The sequence below is a fragment of the Bubalus bubalis genome, chromosome 2, assembly GCF_019923935.1.
Source record: "Bubalus bubalis isolate 160015118507 breed Murrah chromosome 2, NDDB_SH_1, whole genome shotgun sequence".
In the NCBI taxonomy this organism is placed as follows: domain Eukaryota; kingdom Metazoa; phylum Chordata; class Mammalia; order Artiodactyla; family Bovidae; genus Bubalus; species Bubalus bubalis.
This window is the reverse complement of record NC_059158.1, coordinates 112,165,946-112,191,518: the sequence shown is the minus strand read 5'-3', so window position 1 is coordinate 112,191,518 and position 25,573 is coordinate 112,165,946. Positions and strand designations below refer to the sequence as shown.

Below are 25,573 nucleotides of genomic sequence, written 5' to 3'. Positions count from 1 at the left end.
AACTTCAGTGAGATTCCTTTTATAAAATTGTTTCCAAAGAACAAGAAGCACAAGAAGATCACCTTCAAGCAAATTTAGGAGTCGTCTATAACCTCAGTCATATGATGTGGAAAGTGGATGGAGATACAAGTAAAATATGGGGTAACATCTTATGGAAAAATGTGAACAAACATTTTGGCCAACCCAGTAATTTGCAGAGCAGGGTTATACCTAAGTGTATATGGGGGTGGAGGGTTGAAGAGAAACAAGGTCCTCTGGCCTGAACAACTCCAAAAAAGCACCACCTTCTACAGAAGGAAGTGTAGAAGGAAGTGCAAGGCTGTGTGTGGGCGTGTGTGTGTGTGTGCATGCACGCATGTGTATGTGTTGGGGGTGGGGGCAAAATCAGGAGCTTTTGAGAGTCTGATGAAAGAGCCAGCTGTGTGCACTCGCCTCACTCTGCCTCTCACCCTGCAGTCAGGCTCCCATCTTTTCTGATTCATGTAGGAGCCTGGAGGTTTTTTCTGCAGATGTAGAACCAGAGAGGTTGTGGATTTAGGACTACAGTCAGAGGGGAAGGAGCCAAGGGGCTGTGTGAAGTCAGGAGGATCAAAGTAAGGAATTAGGAGATGCTCAGCCCCTTCCTCTGCTGCTGTAATATGCTGGTCAGGTGGCTTTTACACCCTTCTGTCCCATGGAAGCCCAGCAATCTGCAAGCACTTACTATTTACATTTTGCTTTGAGGATTTTTTGAATCACAGAAGGAGCATGAATTCAGACCCTAAAGTCCTGGAAAGGCCAGCTTGAGATTATAAATTCTCACAAAAGAGTTTGGTCCCCTTACCATCTCGGATTAAATTGTAGACATACAAGTGGCCATGGCAAAATGTGTTACTTGGCATGTCTCTTTCCAGTCTATCCTTACACTGAGGGCCAGTCTTTGTGGCCATCACTTCTGGCATGAAGTATTTTATGAAATTCTCCATAACAGGCCTTAAAGTCATGAAAGTGGAAACTAAAGTCTCCAAGATTTTGTAGAAACCCTGATGATAAAGTTTGTCTCTCTTGTGTACCTTGCATCCTGAACTTTTACTTTGCTTGTGCATTATTGGTTCCTTTCCTCTGGGCCAACCCTGTGATCTATTTAGAACAGATATATTTTACCCAATTTTTGTTTGTTTGTTTGTTCTCCATGAAGAAGGATTTTTATGATTTCTAAGCAATTATGCCATCCCAAACAGAAGTGCTCCTTGTTTTATCTCATTGTATTTATATTGCTGACTAACTGATTTGCAGTAAGAATACCTTTTTACTCAAAAACAGGAAAACAAAATATAGAAGGGCAAATAGAATTACAGCTATCACTTAATATCTATACAGTCTTCAAGGAAAGGGGCATTCAGATTCCTTTGTCCTAACTGTGTCATCCTTCAAGGAAAGACTGGGTATTCTCTCTACACAGCTTCTTGTGCTTGATCTGAATTAAGAAGAGATGATAGGGACTTCCCTGATGGTCCAGTGGCTAAGACTTTGCTCTCCTAATGCAGGGGGCCTGGGTTCAATCCCCGGTCAAGGAACTAGATCCCAAATGCCATGAACTAAAGATCCCACAGACCACAAGTAAGATGTAGTGCAGCCAAATAAATAAATAAATATAAAAATAATTGTATAAAAGAGAAGGAACGATAGCTCAGCTTCTGTGGAAAATGAAAGTGTAAGAGGAAGAAACCTAAATATTCCAGCATACTTTGATGTGTCTACCCTTCATAGGGTAGAATATCAGTACTAAAATAAGAACGGGTAAGAATGTGGGCATGTTAGAAGGGGAGTGAGTTTGTCTGTGGATACTGTGGTCTGATTCTTGTTTTGCTATTCACAGTGACTACTTTAAAGCTAGTTTAATGGACTTTGCAGTATTTTTCTTTAGGATAGTGCTTTCCTCTCATTCAGAAGTCTGTGGGTATACTCTATCATAGCAGAGAGACTTGACATCTATGACACTATAATGGATACAGAGTAAGTACTGGAGATCAAAATTGTGATGCCTTAGATATCCTTGACTTCCATGAAGTACCTGCATTCTCTTTTGGTTTGTTCTCACTGAACAATGTTTACGGGGACCAAGGGAGACAGATCTCTAATCTATCAAATCGTTTTGTTCTTCCTTAAATTGGTTTTTATCACCATGAGAGGCATAGACTTCTTCCACAATAGTTTAGATGGAACTTGTATGTTTTCTTTTTGTTCAGAGGATCTCATTATTTTTTTTAATCGAGTTATAATAAACATACAATATTATACTAGTCTTGTGTACAACATAGTGTTTTGAAATTTTTATTCATTCATTTTATTCACTGTTCATTGTGAAATGATCTTAGCAAAAAGATCAGTTATCATCCATCACCATACAAAGTTGTTACATTATAGCCTGTATTTCCTATGTGTACATTACAACCCCCTGACTTATTTTATAGCTGGCAATCTGTACTTTTAATCAAGGGTTCTCTTTGAAAGTTTTGATGTATAATGCAGGGCACCCACAGCTATGATAACCTGGAGGGATGGGGTGCGGAGGGAGGTGGGAGGAGGGTTAAGGAGGGCGGGTACATATGTATGCCTATGGCCAATTCATGTTGATGTGTGGCAAAAACCATCACAATATTATAATTATCCTCCAATTTAAATAAAGATTTTTACTTTTTTTAAAGATGCTCTTCCAGAAAAAACAAACAAACAAACAAAAAACTTGGGCAAAGTAATCCACTTTCAGTATAAGTTCTGGGTTACTTTTATTTTTAAAAGTCAGAGAGTTAGAAATAGGTAGAATGATTTTAGGGCTTCCCTAGTGGCTCTGTGGTAAAGAACACGCCTGCCAATTCAGGAGACTCAGGAGACGCAGGAGACGAGGATTCCATCCCTGGGTTGGGAAGATACCCTGGAGAAGGAAATAGCAACCCATTCCCATATTCTTGCCTGGGGAATCCCATTGGACAGAAGAGCCTTTCTACAGTTCATGGAGTCACAGTCGGACATGACTGAGTGCACACACATATGTGCACACGGATACACATGAGGATTAAGTTTGCTAATACCCTTTCATTTTAAGAGTTTAAGAGAATATCTCTGAATGATTGGACTTTTTAATCTCCAGGTGGAGGCAGTCATAGTCCTTTAGTCATATAAGTTGCACAAATCTATTTTTTGTCTATTCATCTACATAGATCACAGCAAGAAATTGTTTCAGTGGATTCAGAGAGGAAAACAAATATACAGAATTTATAACTGAACAATATTCAAAAACAAAGATTGTCACTGTCATCTCTATTTTTATGTTTGGTGAAGGAAGGAGAGGGGGAAGATAACTTCTTCCATTTAGCTTCAAAACTTGAACGGAAATGAGCTACATTAGCTATGAACTGTGGGCATTTCCAGGAGAGAGTCAGGAGTAACTCTAGCTACCTCCAGAACTCGGTCCACAGATGTAACTGTTTCTTAAATGATTAAAGATATTTGGTGATATCTTTCCTGTCTATTTCAAGAAGGGAGTACTTGATACCATTTGCGACCCCATATCATCTAGGGTTTCCAGTCTAGACAATGAGAAACACTATTTTCAAAAACTTTCATATTTTCATTTTTTGGTAACTGTGAGTTCATCTCATAGACAATAAATTATCCAACGCCAGGATTCTTTGTGTCCAAGATCATCCTTGGAGGAATTTGTAACTTCGGTTCTGATTTCAACATCAGAATAACCAGTTGGAGGACATGATGTTCTTTGTTAATTTGTCTTACTAATCATCACCTGATACGGAAACAATTTATTATAAAGAGTCTAAGAAACTTTAAAAATCTCTTTTAAATATAATTTGTTAAAGTATGTAAATAAAAAAATCAGGTTAGAGTGTAGAAATTAAATTGACAATGTAGGGCAGCTCTCTAAGTGAAAATATCTTGGATTTTAACAAAAGAGCAGATTTTATAATACCGTAGGCATTGGTTTAGAGAGTAAAATGTGGGACTTGTAGCAAAGATTGCATTTTAATAAGTGAATAATGATTCTGAGTGGTTATTTTTCATTTCTTTGCATGTTTTAGGGTAGGATTAGCTATGTGGCTTTCATGGTTCCTGCAGGTAAAATATGCACATTTTTTCAAAAATTGGCAATAAATTAGAAATAAATATTAAAGGAGGTGAGTGACCTAAGGCGTGGGCATGATGCTTTAGTTAACGTAATGTGAACTAAAATTCAGAGATGTTGTCTCATGCCTGCCTCTCTATTTTTAACATAATAAGGTATCATGCAAAGCACAAAGTAACTCCTCTGTCCACCTCCACCCCACCCATATCACCAGCAGGTATTTTTCCCTGATGGAATGAGGAGTGGAGGGTGGGAAGGGATTTTTTTTTTTTTTCCTTTGAGGAATATAGTTATTCACTAAACCAGGAGCAATAATTTTCTCTTATGACTTACATGGCTCTTAGTTACAAAACTATCTTCCGTTCAGGAATGTTAATATGAATTTCAAAGTCTACTGCAAGCTGTGTAAATGTAATAGGATTATGCTTCTCTTGTTCAGGACCAGAATTCAGTATCTTCAAATGAACCTCCAGGCCTCCCTAAGCTCTCAGGTTACCAAGGTCAAGGTATTCATTTCTATTTAGCCCAGGAGCTATTTTGGGGTTGTATCAGAAGGAGGTTAAGTTTACATTTTTATTTGCATTTCTAAAGGAAACAGAAACCTCAGCATTCCTCTAGCAGCAGCAAGAGGAGAAGGAGCCCTCACTTACATAAAAGGCTCTAAAAACTAATAGAAGAGCAACAAAACTCAGACAAACCTCTGCTCTGGATTTGAATACAGTTGACTCTTGAATAAGATGGGTTTGAAATGCATGGCTCCACTTATATGCAGATACTTTTCAATAAGCATAAAGGTAGCTCTCCATATTCATGGGTTTCATATCCAAGGATTCAACCAACTGTAGATCAAGTCTTCATTTGTGACTGGTTGAATCCACAGATTAGGTATTGGTTTGATCAGTAGATACAGAGGATCATTTTATATAAGGAACTTGAGCATTAGTGGATTTTGATATCTAAGTGGAGCTCCGGAACCAAAGCCTCTCATACACCAAGGATTGACTATAGTTTCAAAAGTTATAGAACAAGTGCTTTTTTTAGGCCAATCACGTTTTGAAGGATTCACATGGTGAGACACAAAGCAGTCTTTTCACCCAGATGCATGCCTCTGTGTGTGCTCAGTTGCTTCAGTCCTGTCTGACTCTGTGACCCTATGGACTGCAGCTGCCAGGCTCATCTGTCTATGGGATTTTCTTTAGGTAAGAATACTGCAGTGGGTTGCCATTTTCTCCTCCAGAGGATCTTCCCGACCCAGGGATTGAACCCACATCTCTTGTGTCTCCTGCATTGCAGATGAATTCTTTTAACCACTGAGCCATTTGGGAAGCTGTGAAGAATGATAATTAAAAATCTATTATAGTCAATTAAACTCAGTAGGTTTAAGGATGATCAACCTCATAACAAGATCCTGAAAGGAGAAACTCAAAGCAAGCAGGCTGGGTTGGGATCAACCAAGGCTTTGTAATTACACCACAAAGGGTTTTGAAAGCCTATACCACAGTAGTAACTTTGGGAATGGATCAGAGGGAATATACCTTTTATATTATATAATATACCTTTTATATTATATAAATAATGCCTTTTCCATAAAAGGCATTTTATGGAAAAATAAGAATGTATAGCTACAATTATACACAGTGTTGTACTGTGCTTAGTCACTCAGTTGTGTCCAACTCTTTGCAACCTTGTGGACTGTAGATCATCAGGCTCCTCTATCCATGGGAATTCTCCAGACAAGAGTACTAGAGTGAGTTGCCATGTTCTTCTCCAGGGGATCTTCCCAATCCAGGTATTGAACCCAGGTCTCCCACATTGCAGGCAGATTCTTTACCATCTGAGCCACCAGGGAAGCTTCATTTATATACAGAGTAAAGGATAATGAGGACTTGTAAAAGATTCAATGGTTTTAAAATGTCCAGTGAAAACAGTATCATCACAAAAATTTGATATGTGACATAAATACAATCATAAAAATGGGAAGGAGAGAGAGTGAGAGGATAGAGATACACAATATTTGAGTATTATTAAAAAAAATTCAACCTAGTAAATTTGAAGATGTAATTGTCTTTATTAGGTGATTCATGACTCAGGCAGCAGCCCATCTAGCAACTGGCAGGGTGGTCCAAGGAGTTGTACAAATTGGAAGATGCATATAGGAAGAAGGATGAGGCAAGGGAGCTATTAACAAAAGAAAGGATTTTGAGGCCAGGACTTCCATTTTGTGGTGGAGAAGGGATGTTAGAGTTGTATCATGCAGATTTCTTCTTCCTCTGGGGTTACAGAGGCCTTATGTGGCAGATTACCTCATGGTATAGACCAGACAATTCTAGACTGGTACTTTTCTGGAAAAGGTCAAAAGTTCAATTGCGTTAGGTATTAAATCTAGATTTGCCATCAGGGGCTTTAGCACAAGTAACGCCATTTTGGCCCTGTGTTTTTCTCTTTAATAATTACCCCCTTTTGATCAGATTTTCAGCCTAACTGAGCAAGATGATAAAAATTTAAGGTCTTAGCATTATCTCAGCTACTGCTTTGTTGACCTTTGATATGGTAATCATAGGTCATGATCATGATGTTTTTGGTGAACTTCGGATCCACAGTTTTTAAGTTGGTTATTCTCACTGCTTCTTTTTTGATGTTTTGGTCTTAGGGAGAGTGTGTTCCTGCCGGTCAGTAGCTGTGAACATGCATTTGAAACTCATGAGAGGATACAGTGCACCAGGGATATTATTATTCTTATAAACGGGATAATTTCCAGCGTTTGCAGTGCATTTCAGAGCCCTGGTCTCCAAGACCCAAACCGGTCAAAGAAACCCTTTGAAGGAGTCACCCTTTTAAGCTAAGTGGCTTACTCATTGATCTTACATACTTGAGTTTCAGCTTCCCCAGAAGTGTCAATCCAGGTACAGCAAGTACAACACAGCACAGGCACCTCCTTGCTCAGCCCAAGAATGATCAAGAGCTATCCTATTATCAAAAACAAGCTTGGCCTGAGAGTCCAGTAGTTTTTTTGGAGAAAGCTAATATCTTCATAATGGAATCTGCAGTGTCTCTAAGAGTTAAGGAAATGTTCCTGATCATAATCTCATTTGTTATTAACTCTTAACCAGGGAAGTGGAGTCCTGCCAGAGGAATCAGTTCCTGAATCTTGAATGCCTCCTGGTGGGTCCTTCCTTGAGCCCTTAGGAGCATAGTTAGGTAGCCTAAGATGGGAGCCAGCTGTCTAGGCATTGATAGGCCTAAGGAGAATAAGGAGAATGATTACTACCACAAACACAAGACTTACCAGTGCAGTTCATTCCTGTTTGGAAGTATAATGAATGGCTTCATTCACAAGGACTGTTGTGTTTACCCATTCAAGTCAGGAGTCAGTCAGATTTTTAGCACACATTGGAAGACAGTGTCCTAGCCTGCAATAGAGTCATCCTAAATTCTAGGGATTGCTCCCTCACACCCCTGTACAATGCCTTACAGAAATGATAGCATTATCTTCCCAGGCCAATGAAAAAAAAAAAAAAAAAGTCATTTTTCATGTTTAGCTAAAGGAGGAAGTGTTGATCTGGCATCTTGAACCAAAGCAGTCTACCTACATTGATATCAGCTACTTCCCTTCCTTTAGTCAGTGGTCTCCAGCATTTGCATAAGACTAGGAGAAGGCAATGGCACCCCACTCCAGTACTCTCACCTGGAAAATCCCATGGATGGAGGAGCCTGGTAGGCTGCAGTCCATGGGGTCGCGAAGAGTCGAACACGACTGAGCGACTTCACTTTCACTTTTCACTTTCATGTATTGGAGAAGGAAATGGTAACCCGCTCCAGTGTTCTTGCCTGGAGAATCCCAGGGATGGGGGAGCCTGGTGGGCTGCCGTCTATGGGGTCACACAGGGTCGGACACGACTGAAGTGACTTAGCAGCAGCAGCAGGTATCACGTGGAGTCCTCCTGAACTGTGAGATGTGTGTCAGTACATTTCTAGTTTTGCAGCAATGTCAGTGGTCAGGAGTTCATGGTGAGGTCCTTTCCAATGGAGCTTTAGGGCTGTCTTTAAGCTCCCTTCCAGATCAGAAGGATGGGAGAAAATTGGAAACATTAGTTTGGTGAGTTGTAGCCAGATATTTGAGGAAGCTAGAACAGTTCAAGATCCAAGTTCACACGTATCTAACAAAATCCCAAAGATAATTAATGGGACTAGAATCTAATATTTGCAAAGTTGGAAATATAATTTTTCTCTCTGCAATTACTTCCATTTTTTTACCAAATATAATCACAATGAAATTCATGTTTTTATATAACTTAGCCTGCTTATTTTTTATTATTACTTATTTTTAATTGAAGGATAATTGCTTTACATAATTATGTGGGTTTTTGCCAAACATCCAACATGAATCAGCCATAGGTATACATATCCATAGGTATCCCCTTCCTCTTGAGCCTCCCTCCCATCTTCCTCCTATCTCACCCCTCTAGGTTGTTACAGAGCCCTGGTTTGAGTTCCCTGAGTCTTATAACAAATTCCCACCAGCTATCTATTCTACATATGGTAATGCAAGTTTCCATGTTTCTGCCTAGTCATTGATATAAGTGAAGCAAGAATAATGATTGATCATAAAAATTATCTTTTAAGACAGCTTTGCTGAAACCTTATAAGCCAGGTACCAGGCTGATTTTTCTAAGCAGTTGCTTAAAGCTCTATGGTCATATGTAAGTCTATTCACAACTCTCTCAAAGATGACAATGCAGACAAAGTGATGGGGATATATATATAGTCTTTCTAATTGTGCCCTATTACAAGGAGAACAGATTCTTACTAAACTTATGTAGACAAATATATTGTCATGAAGATAATACTTGCTGAAAATTTCTGAGTTTTGGAAGGATCAGGTAGGAAGAAAACATCAGTGTTTCATCATTGTAAAGCATAATTTACCAGGTTCATGTAAGTCATAAATAGCTTAAGAGAAAAGGTCTCCTTAAATCTGGAAAAATGAAACATTAGAGCATCCTCCTTGGTTTAGTGGTTTCATGTAACTACTACTTGTTCTGCTTGAATTCAGTTTTTCCATTAGTTCTCTCCATATTGCCTGGTGATTGAGGGTGACAGGGCGGCGATAATTCCCAGAAGTTTGCCAGGTTTTCATTAAGGCTGATATGATTTGCCCAATGAAGTGGTACCTCGATCACTGGAGATAGTGGAAGTTGTATACCAATTGAAAAACACATTTTGTAATGCTTTCTTTGCCACTGTGAGGGCACCAGCCTTGTGACAGGGGATGGCTTCAACCCATTTAGAGAACATGCATACATACAATAAGAACTGAAAACTCACGCTAAGTGACAGTTGAACAAAGTTCTGCTGTAGATGTTCAAAGGGTCCCCAGGGAGGATATTTGAGACCTCTAAGGATGAAAATAGTTTTGCTTAAATGTACTATGATAGGTGAAGAAATGCAAAGACCTAGAAATGGGGTTTACCAGAGGGTCAGAAAGAACTAACTAAGTGGTTGTCTTGGGTTTCCCATAGTTTGAACTGTTTGTCTCATTTATGGTTATCGTTTACTCATCTTAATTTCTCTGATTCAAGAGCAGATGGTTGCCATGTTACAAGGACATCAGGATGGCAAAAGTTTGGTAATGAGAGGTCATTTTTTGCAGAAGCAGAATGAACTTTATCCACCTCTGCCACAATCATTACAGATTCTGTTGCTGCTGCTTTTATATGAAAGTCAGTGAGGGCACCCCCCCCTCCACACACACAGTTCTCAGGTTCATTTATTCCTCTTAGTGTTAGCATCAATTTTGATGACAGGCAACAGTTTATGTCAGGACATATCACACTTCTAGAAATTCCACATAATTTCATGTATTCCTAAATAGACACAATATCACAACTTCTTATTTGACTGTGTTTCCCATGTGATTTAACATATTGAATATCAAGTAAGTCTAATTAGCTTGACAAATAGTTTGGAATGTTCCAGGGGTTCTCTGGAAAAATCCCATGGTTGCTTCCAGGTCATAAAGACTTTATTTTCAGAATTTGATTTGGGGAAGTTTGTCAAAGACATCCGGGCTTCCCAGGTGGCACTAGTGGTAAAGAAGCCATCTGGCAAAGTAGGAGGCATAAGAGATGCAGGTTCCACCCCAGGGTTGGGAAGATCCCCTGGAGGAGGCCATGGCAACCCACTCCAGTATTCTTGGCATGGAGAATCCAATGGACAGAGGAGTCTGGTGGGCTACAGTCCATAGGGTCACAAGGAGTCAGACATGATTGAAGCGACTTAGCATACATGTAGCACACACATCAAAGATATCAAAAGGTTTGAACACTTGACTAAATGGGATCACAAATCAATATGAAACAATAGTTATCTATTTAGCAATTGAAAAAAATTAAGTTTTAGTTTTATATAAGTACACTGATATGAAAGCATAATTAAAAGATAAACCTTTATAATAGTTTAATTTTTGCCTGCCTGATTACACAAGGAAAATTTATCTCTCTTCAGCCTTTTATACATACTTTTGGAGCCTTTTATATACTTTTGGTTTATTCTTTATATCCAGAAGTTCTAGTTTAGACAAAATTACTCTCATTTTCCTAAACACAAATGCATCTTTATTTCTCATCTTTTTCTTTAGTCAAAAACACATCCTACTTTTCTTGCATAAGGAAAGGTTTCCTTTTTTTTTTTTTGATTTTTACAATTTTCAATTACATTTGAATTCCTAACCCTTTAGAAACTTTAATTTTTAGTGAAAATTTAGGAAGTAAAGAATCATGGGCTGTCTTTTAAATGACTATTTTTTAAAATGACTGTTACATTAACAAAACAATAAATATCTTTATAATCTTTAGAGACATGTAAATTTCTCAACATGACACTAAACATATTTATTGATAGAACCAAATTTATCTTTAGTATCTTTGTAATAAGAAACCCAAAGTAGATAAACCTATGTTTGTTAATGTTTCCATATATTTTTTTTTCTTATTTGGAAATACTCTATATATTCAATGAATTCTCATCATTTAACCTAACTTAGCAAAGCTCTAAGATACCAAAAAGACTTTTGGAAGCTATTTTTAAGTACATATACTATATGTAATTGTTGCTAAAATGTTTTTCTGTATCTCTTATCCAAATTACACTGCATCTATCTGAGTCATTTGCTCCCACAAATTAGGTTTATTTGCTCCCACAAATTAGGTTTAGATTACCTATGAAAACTTCATCATACCAAGTTATATTTCTTCCTGACAAATTTTAAGCCTAAGTAGAATAAAAGTATTATATTTAAAGCTGATAACTCCAAAGCTATGTCTGTTTTAGTAACCCAACAAAGTTAAGCTAGCTTTTACTTACCAAAGATAATCTTGGATCACATGAACTTGAAATAATCATTTGGGTTGGTTTCTGTATTTCTGATGAGAGTTTTAGAATAGTCAATCCTTAAAGTGCTTGACCTTCAACCCAATTAAGTAGAGTTCCTTTACAGATTAATTTTGATATGCTATCTTCAGTTCAGTTGCTCAGTCGTTTATGACCCCATGAACCACAGTACACCAGGCCTCCCTGTCCATCACCAACTCCCGGAGTTCACCCAAATTCATGTCCATTTAGTTGGTGATGCCATCTAACCATCTCATCCTCTGTTGTCCCCTTCTTCTCCTGCCTTCAATCTTTCCCAACATAGGGTCTTTTCAAATGAGTCAGCTCTACTCATCAGGTGGCCAAAATATTAGAGTTTCAGCTTCAACATCTAGGGGTAGAAAAAAACCACTTATCTACAACATACATACATATGGGCGTATGGGCAGACACATAGACTCAGACACCTTATAATTTTTAATATCTATTGAGGAGACTTGTAGATCTGTGAGACTTCTCATTAGCCAAATTTCCAAATGTTTTCTGTTTTCCTTTCTGATGAGAAGCATTTGCATTTCAAATAATGGTTCTTAAGTTCTAGAGAAGATGGGTGTAGAAAATCTATATCACAAAGGCACAGAGAAGGTGTCCAAGATTCTTCTGACATGGAGTTTTGGGAGCCAGATTTGCAGGACATTTCTGTTTCAAGTGTCCCGATACCTACAAGTATTTTGAGATAAATACTTACTTTTAGGATTGGCAAAAGGACTGACTTCCTTGGTCCACATATTATTGGAATGTTTCTTTCCATCCTGGTACACCTAGCTTAGGAGGAGGACTTAAAAAAAAAAAAAAATTCTAGCAGGCACTGATAGTCATGACCAAATTTCAGACTTGTGAACTCCCATTTTATTTTTCACCTTTTTATTTATTCATGGATTTCAGGAGGTAATCCATTTACAAAACCTTTTCAGGATCCTTCTTGAGTTTAGGAAAGTAATTATGGCCTTTCAATTGACCTTTGACCTATAAGTGAAAGGTGTCTGAGTAAGGTCTCCTGTAGTCTCAAGGTATCCCTATTTTAAAATACAGAGTACTCAAATAAAAGGGGATTGAGCAGAGCCATAGAGAGGATGCCAGTCATCAGGAGACTCCAACCTCTGGCATCTGATGCCTGATGATCTCAGATGAAGCTGATGTAATAATAATAGAAATAAAATGCACAATAAATATAATGCACTTGAGTTATCTCAAAACTATCCCTCCTCTGAGTGCATGGAAAAACTGTCTTCCACAAAGTCAGTCCATGGTACCAAAAAGGTTGTGGACCTCTGTATATATCAGTCTTACCATATTTTCGTTTCAGGCACCTTTAATCTCTAATTTATCAGTAGCCTTTGGCAATGATTCAATGAAGCTATTTTGGAATTTTGAAAACATTTGGAGACTTCTGCATAATCCTTGTTTGTTATTTTCCCCATAATTTTTGCTTCTAAGTGCACTTTTAAAATGACTTTATCTATAATGGTCATTTTATTTATTTATTTATTTATTTTATTTTATTTTATTTTTAAACTTTACATAATTGTATTAGTTTTGCCAAATATCAAAATGAATCCACCACAGGTATACATGTGTTCCCCATCCTGAACCCTCCTCCCTCCTCCCTCCCCATACCCTCCCTCTGGGTCGTCCCAGTGCTCCAGCCCCAAGCCCGAACCTGGACTGGTGACTCGTTTCATACATAATATTATACATGTTTCAATGCCACTCTCCCAAATCTCCCCACCCTCTCCCTCTCCCACAGAGTCCATAAGACTGATCTATACATCAGTGTCTCTTTTGCTGTCTCGTACACAGGGTTATTGTTACCATCTTTCTAAATTCCATATATATGTGTTAGTATACTGTATTGGTGTTTTTCTTTCTGGCTTACTTCACTCTGTATAATAGGTTCCAGTTTCATCTGTGGTACATATACACAATGGAGTATTACTCAGCCATTAAAAAGAATACATTTGAATCAGTTCTAATGAGGTGGATGAAACTGGAACCTATTATACAGAGTGAAGTAAGCCAGAAAGAAAAACACCAATACAGTATACTAACACATATATATGGAATTTAGAAAGATGGTAACAATAACCCTGTGTATGAGACAGCAAAAGAGACACTGATGTATAGATCAGTCTTATGGACTCTGTGGGAGAGGGAGAGGGTGGGGAGATTTGGGAGAATGGCATTGAAACATGTAAACTATCATGTAGGAAACGAGTTGCCAGTCCAGGTTTGATGCACGATACTGGATGCTTGGGGCTGGTGCACTGGGACGACCCAGAGGGGTGGTATGGGGAGGGAGGAGGGAGGAGGGTTCAGGATGGGGAACACATATATACCTGTGGCAGATTCATTTTGATATTTGGCAAAACTAATACAATTATGTAAAGTTTAAAAATAAAATAAAATTAAAAAAAATCATTACATGTTAAATATTAGAATGTTATTTATATAATTTTTTTAAAATAAATGATCCACTACTGATTTAAAATAAACTATTCATGCTAATTTGATACAGTGGAAAAAAAAATACACCATTTCTTTTAGCTGGGCCTTTGGGTTTCTCAGAGCCACATTAATCAGCTTCCAGTTACTTCTGATACTCCCATCAATAACTTTTTTTTGTTTAATATCTACCTGAGGCTTCCCACTGAACCCAGTCCAGCAAATGTCAGACTCAGTCTGGTTCTTAAATCAGACAGTCTGATCCCAGACACAGTCCTGTTCTTAAATTGTACCAGTTTAACACCAAGGTAACCTAGATAGCATATTCAAAAGCAGAGATATTACTTTGTCAACAAAGGTCCATCTAGTTAAGGCTATGGTTTTTCCAGTAGTCATGTGTGGATGTGAGAGTTGGAAGAAAGCTGAGCGCTGAGGAATTGATGCTTTTGAACTGTGGTGCTGGAGAAGACTCTTGAGAGTCCCTTGGACTGCAAGGAGATCCAACCAGTCCATTCTAAAGGAGATCAGTCCTGGGTGTTCTTTGGAAGGAATGATGCTTGGGCTGAAACTCCAATACTTTAGCCACCTCATGCGAAGAGTTGACTCATTGGAAAAACTCTGATGCTGGGAGGGATTGGGGGCAGGAGGAGAAGGGAACAACAGAGGATGAGATGGCTGGATGGCATCACCGACTCGATGTACATGAGTCTGAGTGAACTCTGGGAGGCCTGGTGTGCTGCAATTCACGGGGTCACAAAGAGTCAGACATGACTGAACGACTGAACTGAACTAAACTGAACCACCACCAATTCCTGTGGAATTTTGGACTGAGGAAAACCCAACAGACCTCAGAAAATGAGGATCATGGACTGATGCCACACAAGTGGAGCACTGTAGCTGCCGGTAGTTCCCAGCATGCAATCTGTGGAAGGATCACAAGCAAAGAATTATTGACTAAACCATCAGCCATTCCCAGTGTGAAATCCAGAAGCAGAGGCCTAGGGTTTTCCACCCAGGGAACTACTGTCTGAAAAGCCAATTAGATCTGGAATTTGAAAGCAAAAATGTGGAGGTCAACCAAGAGGAACTCACCAATAGTCCTTGGATATGGGAGAAAGGCAGTGAACTCAAAGGATCACAGGGTGCCTCACCTATGTTTCTCCTTGCCCCCAGATGCCATCAGAAGTTCACTTCAGATCTCATTGCCACCGATTTGTTAAAAAACAAAACTCAGCTGAGTAAATTTGAATCTCTAATTAGCTTTCTTAGATGATTCTTGAATCAGACAGCATCCCATCCAGCAATTAGAAGAACATTCTAAGGGGTTGTACAAAATAGAAGGTTTATGTAGGAAGAAAGGTGGGTCAAGGGAGCTATGCACAAAAGAAAAGAAAAACTTATCTCCAGGTTATCCAACTTCTTTGGTGGTGTCTGTGTGTGTTGTGTTAGTCATGCTCAGTCATGTCCGACTCTTTGTGATCCCATGGACTATATGTAGCCCACCAGGCTCCTCTGTCCATGAGATTCTCCAGGCAAGAATACTGGAATGGGTTGCCGTTTCCTTCTGCAGGAGATCTTCCTGACCCAGGGATTGAGCCAGGGTCTCCCATGTTCCAGGCAGATTTTCTACCATCTGAGCCATCAGGACAGAGAGAATGGGAAAGGGCATGTGTGTATGTGTGTGAGAGAGTGCTTTAAAAAAATATTGCAATATGGTTGATTTGCAATGTTGTGTTAGTTTCAGGTGTACAGTGAAGTGAATCAGTTATACATATATCCACTTTTTTGTTAAAGATGTGTTTCCCATATAGGCCATTGCAGAATACTGAGTGGAGTTTCCTGTGCTATACAGCAGATTCTTATTAGTTACCTATTTTATATATAGTAGTGTGGTTATATAGACCCCCATCTCCCAATTTATCCTCCCTGAACTTATCCCCTATGTTTTCTACACCTGTAACTCTATTTCTATTTTGTAAATAAGTTCTTTTGTACCTTTTTTTTTTTTAATATTCCATGGATAAGTGATATAGGGTATTTGTTTTTCTGTGTCTGACTTAACTTCATTCAGTATGATAATCTCTAGGTCCATCCATGTTGCTGCAAATGGTATTATTTTGAGTTTTTATTTATGACTGAGTAATATTCCATTACTCAGCCATGGAATGGTAAAGGTTTTATCATTAAAGGGTAGAGAGAGCCCACAGGACAAGTTACCTCATGCTTGCTAACTAGAAAATTCCAGACTTGTTGGCAAAGAGTACATTTCTGGGGGAGGGTGAAACTGCATCTAAGTTAGCTATTAAATCTAGATTCTGTATCATGGCCTTTACCATGAATAGTCATTTCTTGTGAAAAATACAGACTACAGAAAAGTAGCCTGTATTTTTAAAAGTTGTAGTTGTTGCCGGTTTTTTTTTTTTTTTTCTTAAGTGAAAGCATAGAGAAAGAGTAGAGGTCTAAGACCTAGAAGTGTTCTGGTGTGGTGTCATGGAGACTGTTCCTTTGCTTTGAAATATGAAAGACTCAAATAACAGTTATGACACTCACTATTTGTATGGATTTGGTCAGATCACTTAACCCATCTGTGCCTCAGATTTCCCTTCTACAATGGAAATAATAATTTTGGTTTCTTGCTCTTTTTACCAGTGTTTATAGTCGCTGAGGATGTGTTAACCTCCTTTCCTTTTATAAAAATCGGAAGATGGGAATGTTTAGAAACCAGGGAGAATGAACATATTGCAAAATAGGATTTATTTAAGTAAATGAGTAGGAATACATGGAGAGATTCATTGGTTACATTAAAAAAAAGAGTTCTGTGATGGATCAAATAATCTTCCTCTTGGAAATTCTCAGAATTAACATACTGAAGGCTCTTAGATGGGCTGTGATGAAAAGATCTATTACTTTTTTTTTTAGTAAGTGGAGGGTTTTCCCAAATCCATTTGTCCATAGAATCTGCTTTTCACAAAATAGCAACTGACATCTTTATGTTTTTGAGAAATGTGGGTACTTTAAAATAAATATCACAGTATGGAACTTTTCAGAACATATGTATATGATGCTGCCAAATGTTTTGGAAATAATTGTGTAAATAAAGAGGGAAGAAATGATTTGACAACTAAGGGGATATATCTGAATATTCATATCTAGTCTTAGCAAAATATTAATAGTCATAGAATAAAAAAAGAAAAAATTAGAGACTTCCCTGGTGGTCCAGTGATTAAGATTCTGAGCTTCCAACACACTGGGCATGGGTTTGATCCCTGGTTGGGGAGCTAAGATTCCACATGCCAAATAGTACAGACAAGAAAGCAATAACAACAACAACAACACAACAAAAACAGCCCCACTCCCCCAAAAACACAGTTTTAAAACCAAGAATTGAGAGAAAACAGATTGAATAAATGACTTCACAGAATATTTGTCAAAGGAAAGAAGTAGTCTTATAGCTCAGGGCTCAAAGAATGGAGATAAGACCACTTTGCAAAAGTAGGAAGAACAGACAGAATTAAGTGGTGGGGAAAATATATTGAAGCCATTCAGTTCAGTTCAGTTCAGTTTAGTCGCTCAGTCATGTCTGACTCTTTGCCACTCCATGAACCGCAGCACTCCAGGCCTCCCTGTCCATCACCAACTCCCGGAGTTTACCCAAACTCATGTCCATTGAGTTGGTGATGCCATCCAACCATATGATCCTCTGTCATCCCCTTCTCCTCCTGCCTTCAATCTTTTCCAGCATCAGGATCTTTTCAAATGAATCAGCTCTTCACATCAGGTGGCCAAAGTATTGGAGTTTCAGCTTCAACATCAGTCCTTCCAATGAACACCCAGGACTGGTCTCCTTTAGGATGGACTGGTTGGATCTTCTTGCAGTCCAAGGGACTCTCAAGAGTCTTCTCCAACACCACAGTTCAATTGAAGCCATTAGAGGGGGTAAAATACTAAAATGAGCAAGATTCTAGAGCTAGGAGGGTATGTAACTGCATGTAGAGGTAAATACAGGAGAGAAAAAGAATAAAGTCTTTTTTGTTTCTTCTGAACCCTAAAGAAAAATATCAGAACACAGATGCAGGGTCAGGAAAGAAGATGAAAGAGCTTTTATAAAATGGCTCAATGTCCTTAGAAACCACTTCTCCAGTAGTCGCTGGTAATATTTTAATTATAAATGCAGTCATCTTCTTTTAAAGCCCAAAGGGTCTAGCTTGTCCCATTTTCTCCTAGAACATCTCCATTTCTCTTAAATACTTATATTCCATTTTCTAAGCTTGACTTCTCTTTCTTCACTCAAACTTTAAGTTCTTCACAATTCTCCTCTTTGCTTTTATCATCTCTATGTATAATCTCTCCCCAAGTAACCCCAGCTTCTCCCAGGATTTAAGCCCTTGAGATAATCACAACGTGTTTGTTTCAAGGAAAATCTCTCTCTTAACTGGAGATGAGAATTTTCCATGTGCTCAACATTCATCACCATACAGTCTACTAATAGTTTAAATTCATTGTTTCCAAAAGTGAATCTAGTTTCTACCTTCTGAAACTAGATTTCTTTCCCCTGTGTTTTCAATCTCAATGAGTTGCATATCCATTCATTAGTAGTGTCAGCCAACTAATCCTGTCAATCCCATCTTCATACGACCTCCACTGTCTCTTTCACCTTTTCTAGACCACATTTACTGTCTCCTCCCATTTGTTCTGTTTCCAGGCTCGTTTCTTTCCAACTGAAAGCCTTTACCATGCCCTAAATATCCTCCTAATTTCTGTTTCACTTCTCCCACTATTGTCTCTCAGAGTCCCCAACACCTAGCCATTGCCTAAGCCATTACCATAAACTACAGGGCACTTGTTTTGGCTTGGCAATACTTCCATTCCTCCACTTGTCGAGATTCCATACTTCCTCCTGGTCCCATCTCAGATGTTAGCTCCTTCTCCAAATAGTTCCATTCTTTTTGTTATAAGTAAGCATTTCTCAGTGTATACTTCCTTCTTACCCATACTTTATGTTTTGTAATTATGCCCTGAATGTCCACCTTCTTATTTTTGGTTGGCTAAAGAATTCATTTGGATTCTTCAGTAACATCTGATGGAAAAACCCAGATGAAAATTTTGGCTAACCCAGTATTTACAATTCCTAAAATGCAGAGTGTGTATGGTATTCATCTCTATATCACCAATGCTCCCCAAATATCCCTCTACTATGTACATAGTAGTTGTTCATTACATTTTTGCTCAATAGTCATTACTCTGTGTACCAGAATAAAAAGTTCAGAACTTTAGCCAAGTATAAGGAATAAAGGTACATGCAATGCATGTCTAGTTTTTATTCAGTAATTGCAAAAATAGAAATTATAAGGTATTAAAATTGCTATTATAAAATATTATATCTATACTTAGATTGAGTAATGGGAAAAGGAACTATAGTTCTGAGAGCTTAGCCTCCTAGAGAGTAGAGGCTTTATTCTACAGTGTGCATATTTTATGAAAATGAAAGTTGCTCAGTCATGTCCGACTCTTTGCCACCCCATGGACTGTAAAGTCCATGGGATTCTCCAGGCCAGAATACTGGAGTAGGTAGCCTTTCCCTTCTGCAGGGGATCTTCCCAACCCTGGAATTGAACCCAGGTCTCCAGTGCTGTAGGTGGATTCTTTAGCAGCTGAGCCACAAGGGAAGCCCAAGAATACTGGAGTGGGTAGCCTATCCCCATATATTACTTCAAAAGTGTATTTCTAGTAAAAAATAATGAAATGATAAAATTCTAATCATACAAGCTGGTTTTCTCCTGTCAAGATCAGGGACTGAACTTCCATAGTTGCCAAAGAAAGGAAGTGAAGTCACTCAGTCCTGTCTGACTCTTTGAGACCCTGTGGACTGAAGCCCGCCAGGCTCCTGCATCATGGAATTTTCCAAGCAAGGATACTGGAGTGGGTTGCCATTTCCTTCTTCACAAGCAAGGATACTGGAGTGGGTTGCCATTTCCTTCTCCAGTGGATCTTCCCAACCCAGGTATCCTGCATTGCAGGCGGACTCTTCAGCATCTGAGCCACCAGGGAAGCATTGTTGTCAGGTAGGTGCCTTTCCATGAATTTATGTAAAAGTGGAAGGATTTTGTATCTCACCTATAGCAGAATGCACAAAAGGTGTTGCTTGACTTTCTCTAGAATACTGGTTTTCTCTGATCAGTGAATCTGCTCCCCTGGGACATATGCCAACATCTGAGACTTTTTTTTTAAATTTATTATAATTTTCACTGCACTGGGTCTTTGTTGCAGCACATGGGCTCTTCATTGTTGCATGCAAGCTTTTTCTAGTTCCATTGAGTGGGAGCTACTCTTCGTTGAAGTGCCTGGGTTCTCACTGCACTGGCACGAGGGCTTCAATAGTTGTGGTACATGGGCTTAGTTGCTCCTTGGCATGTGGGATCTTCCTAGACCAGGGATCGAAACCATGTCTTGCATTGGCAGGCAGATTCCTAAGCACTGGATCACCAGGGAAGTCCCATGGAGACATTTTGATTGTCATGACTGGGAAGCACAAGGCACAAGAGACATAGCTCTGACACACCAAGAGTGCTTGGCGTACCAAGGTTGAGAAATCCTGCTTCTAGACTCAGAAGTATAGTGTTCATACACTTCCTCATGATTAAACAACTCTAATTAAAAATGGCTTTTCATTTAAAGGACTGATCAGAATGTTTCCCATATAAATAATACTTCTTATAGCTTATACACATTGTTAATAATTGGTTAACTGCATGCTTAGTGGTAAATTCATTACAAATGCATTTTAAGCTGGAGTCATGCTAAGTGCTTTTTTAAAGAATTTGTGGATCCAGAGCACTTCAGACTTTACAGTTGAAAGGAGGATGGTAATATGACAATTTCAAACCTGCAGACTCATAATTAAATTCTGAAACACTTGTGCAGACTGAAAATTTGAGTACTGCGCCATCTTATGAGCAACTTTCCTTGAATGTCTGGGTTTGGGGATGATATAAATATCATTGTACTTAACATAGAGAATTGTTTATTCTGTGTTTATATTTTAGAACCTGCTAAGTTTAATTTGTATTGGTATTATTTTAATCATCTAATCTACCATTAACACAGTTTGCATTTATTTATTTTTTTTTTCAGTTTGCATTTAATAAGTACTTTTTATTCTTTATGTTGCCAGTGAAATAACTTGGTCTCCACAACTGTTTTTATCTTCTAATGTTTTATTAGGCTATTTATTCCCTTGTACTAACTACCCATATTTATTGGGTATAAAGACCCTCACATTTCCCTAACTTTCAGCAGCAATTCCATAAACCCAGTTATCTCTAATTCCTCTAAACCATGACTTTGTCATGACCCCTGTGTTGGCCGTTATGTATGTAGCATCACTTGCTCTTCCTTTATTTCATCTTATAGGTTAAATTTCTATATTAACACTCTGTATCTCCACCTGCAATCTAATAAGAGCAATAAATTTTCTTATGTCTTGGCAGAACTATCAATCAAATTGCCTACCCTCTTTGCCAACGTATAGATGGCATAATTTCCCAGCCAGTTATTAAGACTTTAGTCTCCTAGGTTTTCATTATTAAGTTGAATGAACCAACTGTAGTAATTTCAGAAGAATCTCCTTGCTAGTCAGACTTAAAAACTGCTAGTCAGACTTAAAAACTGGTTTTTGTTTTATGATATGGTATCACTATTTTTTTCTTCTATCATTAAAATGATTTATATCCTTTCTTTCTTCCTACCCTTCTCTCTGTTTCTCTCTCATCTCTTTCTCTCTTTCACTGGCCTTTTGGCTTAAGTTCAGTTCAGTTCAGTTCAGTCGCTCAGTCGTGTCCGACTCTTTGCGACCCCATGAATTGCAGCACGCCAGGCCTCCCTGTCCATCACCAACTCCCGCAGTTCACTCAGAGTCACATCCATCAAGTCAGTGATGCCATCCAGCCATCTCATCCTCTGTCATCCTCTTCTCCTCCTACCCCCAATCCCTCCCAGCATCAGAGTATTTTCCAATGAGTCAACTCTTCACATGAGGTGGCCAAAGTACTGGAGTTTCAGCTTTAACATCATACCTTCCAAAGAAATCCCAGGGATGATCTCCTTCAGAATGGACTGGTTGGATCTCCTTGCAGTCCAAGGAACTCTCAAGAGTCTTCTCCAACACCACAGTTCAAAAGCATCAATTCTTTGGCACTCAGCTTTCTTCACAGTCCAACTCTCACATCCATACATGACCACTGGAAAAACCTAGGTTAGTTGGGAGTTAATTATCTTGATTGCAGCTTTAAATCCCTAGCTGATATACACCAGTACTCTGAACTTGTTATTCCAGTATCCTGTTTTTAAAAGGATGGTGTCACTGTAAAATTATTCTGGACTCTTCTCGCTTCTTAACTAATTATATCTTATTAAGCATAAGATCTTATAGATTCTATCCCAAATCTTCCTTCTACCTCATATGATCTCTGGCTTCTTACTACTGCCAGTTTAGTTCAATGCCTCATTAATATTTTTAGACTCTATTACATTAATTTTCAAATCTTTGCCCAATATTTCTAAATGATTTTTCTAGGATTAATATTTCCTTGTGTCACTAACATTTTGAGTACATCCCTGTTCACTTCTAAAACATGACATATGGAGCTGCTCATGATCTGGCCCCTGGTTTCACTCAACACCTTATCTGGAGCTACCCCTCCAACACCTAACTCAGCCCCACACTGAATTTTCCTGGATTGTTTGTCTGCTCACTTCTCTTGGGTCAAACACTTTACTGTGCTATCAGGATAGGAGATTTTTACTCTCCCTTGCCATCCTGCTTTTAGTCTCATTTAGTGCTAGTTGTCATTGTTGGTTTCCTTATCTGTCTCCTGAAAAGAAAGTGAAAGTAGTTTCAGTTCAGTTCAGTTCAGTCACTCAGTTGTGTCCAGCTCTTTGCGACCCCATGAATCACAGCACACCAGGCCTCCCTGTCCATCACCAACTCCGGGAGTTCACTCAAACTCAAGTCCATCGAGTTGGTGATGCCATCCAGCCATCTCATCCTCTGTTGTCCCCTTCTCCTCCTGCCCCCAATCTCTCCCAGCATCAGGGTCTTTTCCAATGAGTCAACACTTTGCATGAGGTGGCCAAAGTATTGGAGTTTCAGCTCAGCATCATTCCTTCCAAAGAAATCCCAGGGCCCATCTCCTTCAGAATGGACTGGTTGGATCTCCTTGCAGTCCAAGGGACTCTCAAGAGTCTTTTCCAACACCACAGTTCAAAAGCATCAATTAATTCTTCAGCGCTCAGCTTTCTTCACAGTCCAACCCTCACATCCATACATGACCACTGGAGAAACCATAACCTTGACTTGACGGACTTTTGTTGGCAATGTAATATCTCTGTTTTTGAATATGCTATCTAGGTTGGTCATAACTTTCCTTCCAAGGAGTAAGCGTCTTTTAATTTCATGGCTGCAGTCACCATCTGCAGTGGTTTTGGAGCCCCCAAAAATAAAGTCTGACACTGTTTCCACTGTTTCCCCATCTATTTGCTGTGAAGTGGTGGGACCAGATGCCATGATCTTCGTTTTCTGAATGTTGAGCTTTAAGCCAACTTTTTCACTCTCCTCTTTCACTTTCATCCTCATGGACTGAAGCCTGCCAGTCTCCTCTGCTCTAGAATTCTCCATGCAAGAATACTGGAGTGGGTAGCCATTCCCTTCTCCAGGAGTTCTTCTCTACCCAGGGATGGAATCCAGGTCTCATGCTTTGCAGATGGATTCTTTACCGTCTGAGCCATGCAGTACAGATCATCTGTCCCCTAGTGGTGGGTTAAAATTGTGTTTTATCTATCTCTGTATCCCCTATACATAGTACCCAGCACATTGTAGGTGCCCAGTAAATACCTAAAAAATTGATCACTTGTTGCTTATCTTCTCTTATTGTCATGGAATTCTAAATAATGATAACATCTTACTTTTTATTCTGGAAAGAGTTTAAAAACTCTAGGTCTCCTGCATTGCAGGTGGATTCCTTACAGTCTGAGCCACCATTCAGAGCCTATTCGCCACTGAGCCAAATACATACACATGTACCCATATCAACTAATTATTAATGCACTACTTTCCCATTTCCTTTATCCCTCTTCTTCTGTTCCTACTATCACTGCTGACATTTGTTCACGTGTCTTGAGTGTAATTTCTTAAGTGAGCTTCTAATTTTCTCCATTTTCTTCACATTTCCTCCTTGGAGTCATGAGTCTGTACCAATTAAAACACTAGCACAGCCAGGAATATCATAACAACAAATGCTAAAGAAATAGTCTAAATAACACAAAGTGTCAATTGAATAAATATTTATGTTTTTGTTTTATCTAGTTTATAATACATTTTGCAATGACAGATTTTTTCCATTTTCTCTAAAATACATTTAATGTAGATATATGATACTCATCTTCTTTTATTTTCTTTGTATCTCTTCCCGCTGTAAGATTCCCTTAGGAATTTTTCTATGTATCATGTTCCCATTCTTTAAGCACAGCAAAATACCAAGCAGACAATGAAAAATGTATCAGTGTTAAAGAGAACACCTTGCCCTAGTGAAAGAGAAATCCTTTTAGTTTATAGACTCTCCAGGCTTTTGCTTCTTTAAATGGTCAGGTTCCCAGTGGCTGATTTGTTTCCATTAATATACGGATTCCCAAAATATTTTGTCTTCTTTTGGCTGAGCTAGATTAAGCTATGTAAATCTGTGTCCTGCATGACCTGACCTCTTTCACCCACTGAGGACTGAGTTCTTCCTTTCAATTTTTTTTTTGTGCAGTACATGTTTTATGAGTATCAGTAAGTCATGGTATAGCTTATTAACCTAGGCCATCAGAAGTCAGATACCACTAACTCTTGTTGTAAGTGGATCACGATTCTTTTGGGGAAAAAAAAAAACCCATTTGTGTTGAAAATGACTTTTTCACAGATTTCTTTCAAATATTTTCCTTTGAGCCATGAGCTCATAGATGATGAACAGAATGTATGCCGTATTATTTGTAAATTTATTAAGTCATGTATATTATGTTTAACTGGAAGTTTTTGCTGATTTTCTTCAGCTTGACTCTTATTACACATAAAGATTACCTTTCTTTCATCTATTTCTTAAACATTGTCTGCTGTTACTTTCTTGGTTTCAGTGACTCAGTTTGCTATCCAACTTACATAGGACTTTCTGCCAAATAGATGTATCCCACAATGGGAGGCGTTGATATGTGAGTTAACAGGGCATCATTTATGGAGCTATTGAAGCTAAGTAATTGTCTCTCAGTTCAGTTCAGTCGCTCAGTCATGTCTAACTCTTTGCAACCCCATGAACCTCAGCACACTAGGCCTCCCTGTCCATCACCAACTCCTGGAGTCCATCCAAATCCATGTCCATTGTGTCATTGATGCCATGCAACCATCTCATCCTCTGCCGTCCCCTTCTCCTCCTGCCCCCAATCCCTCCCAGCATCAGAGTCTTTTCAAATGAGTCAGCTCTACTCATCAGGTGGCCAAAGTATTGGAGTTTCAGCTTCAACATCAGGCTCTCTGAAGAACACCCAGGACTGATC

General features: G+C 38.8%; 1 protein-coding gene and 1 non-coding gene across 4 annotated transcripts in view; both read left to right on the top strand.

Annotated features, from left to right (window-relative positions):
- Positions 1 to 25,573, top strand: part of THSD7B (thrombospondin type 1 domain containing 7B) — a 1,246,259-nt gene that overhangs the window by 803,303 nt on the left and 417,383 nt on the right. The window lies entirely within an intron of this gene.
- TRNAR-CCU lies at positions 1,484 to 1,556 on the top strand. The gene has a single exon. It is a non-coding gene; the product is annotated as a tRNA-Arg (tRNA).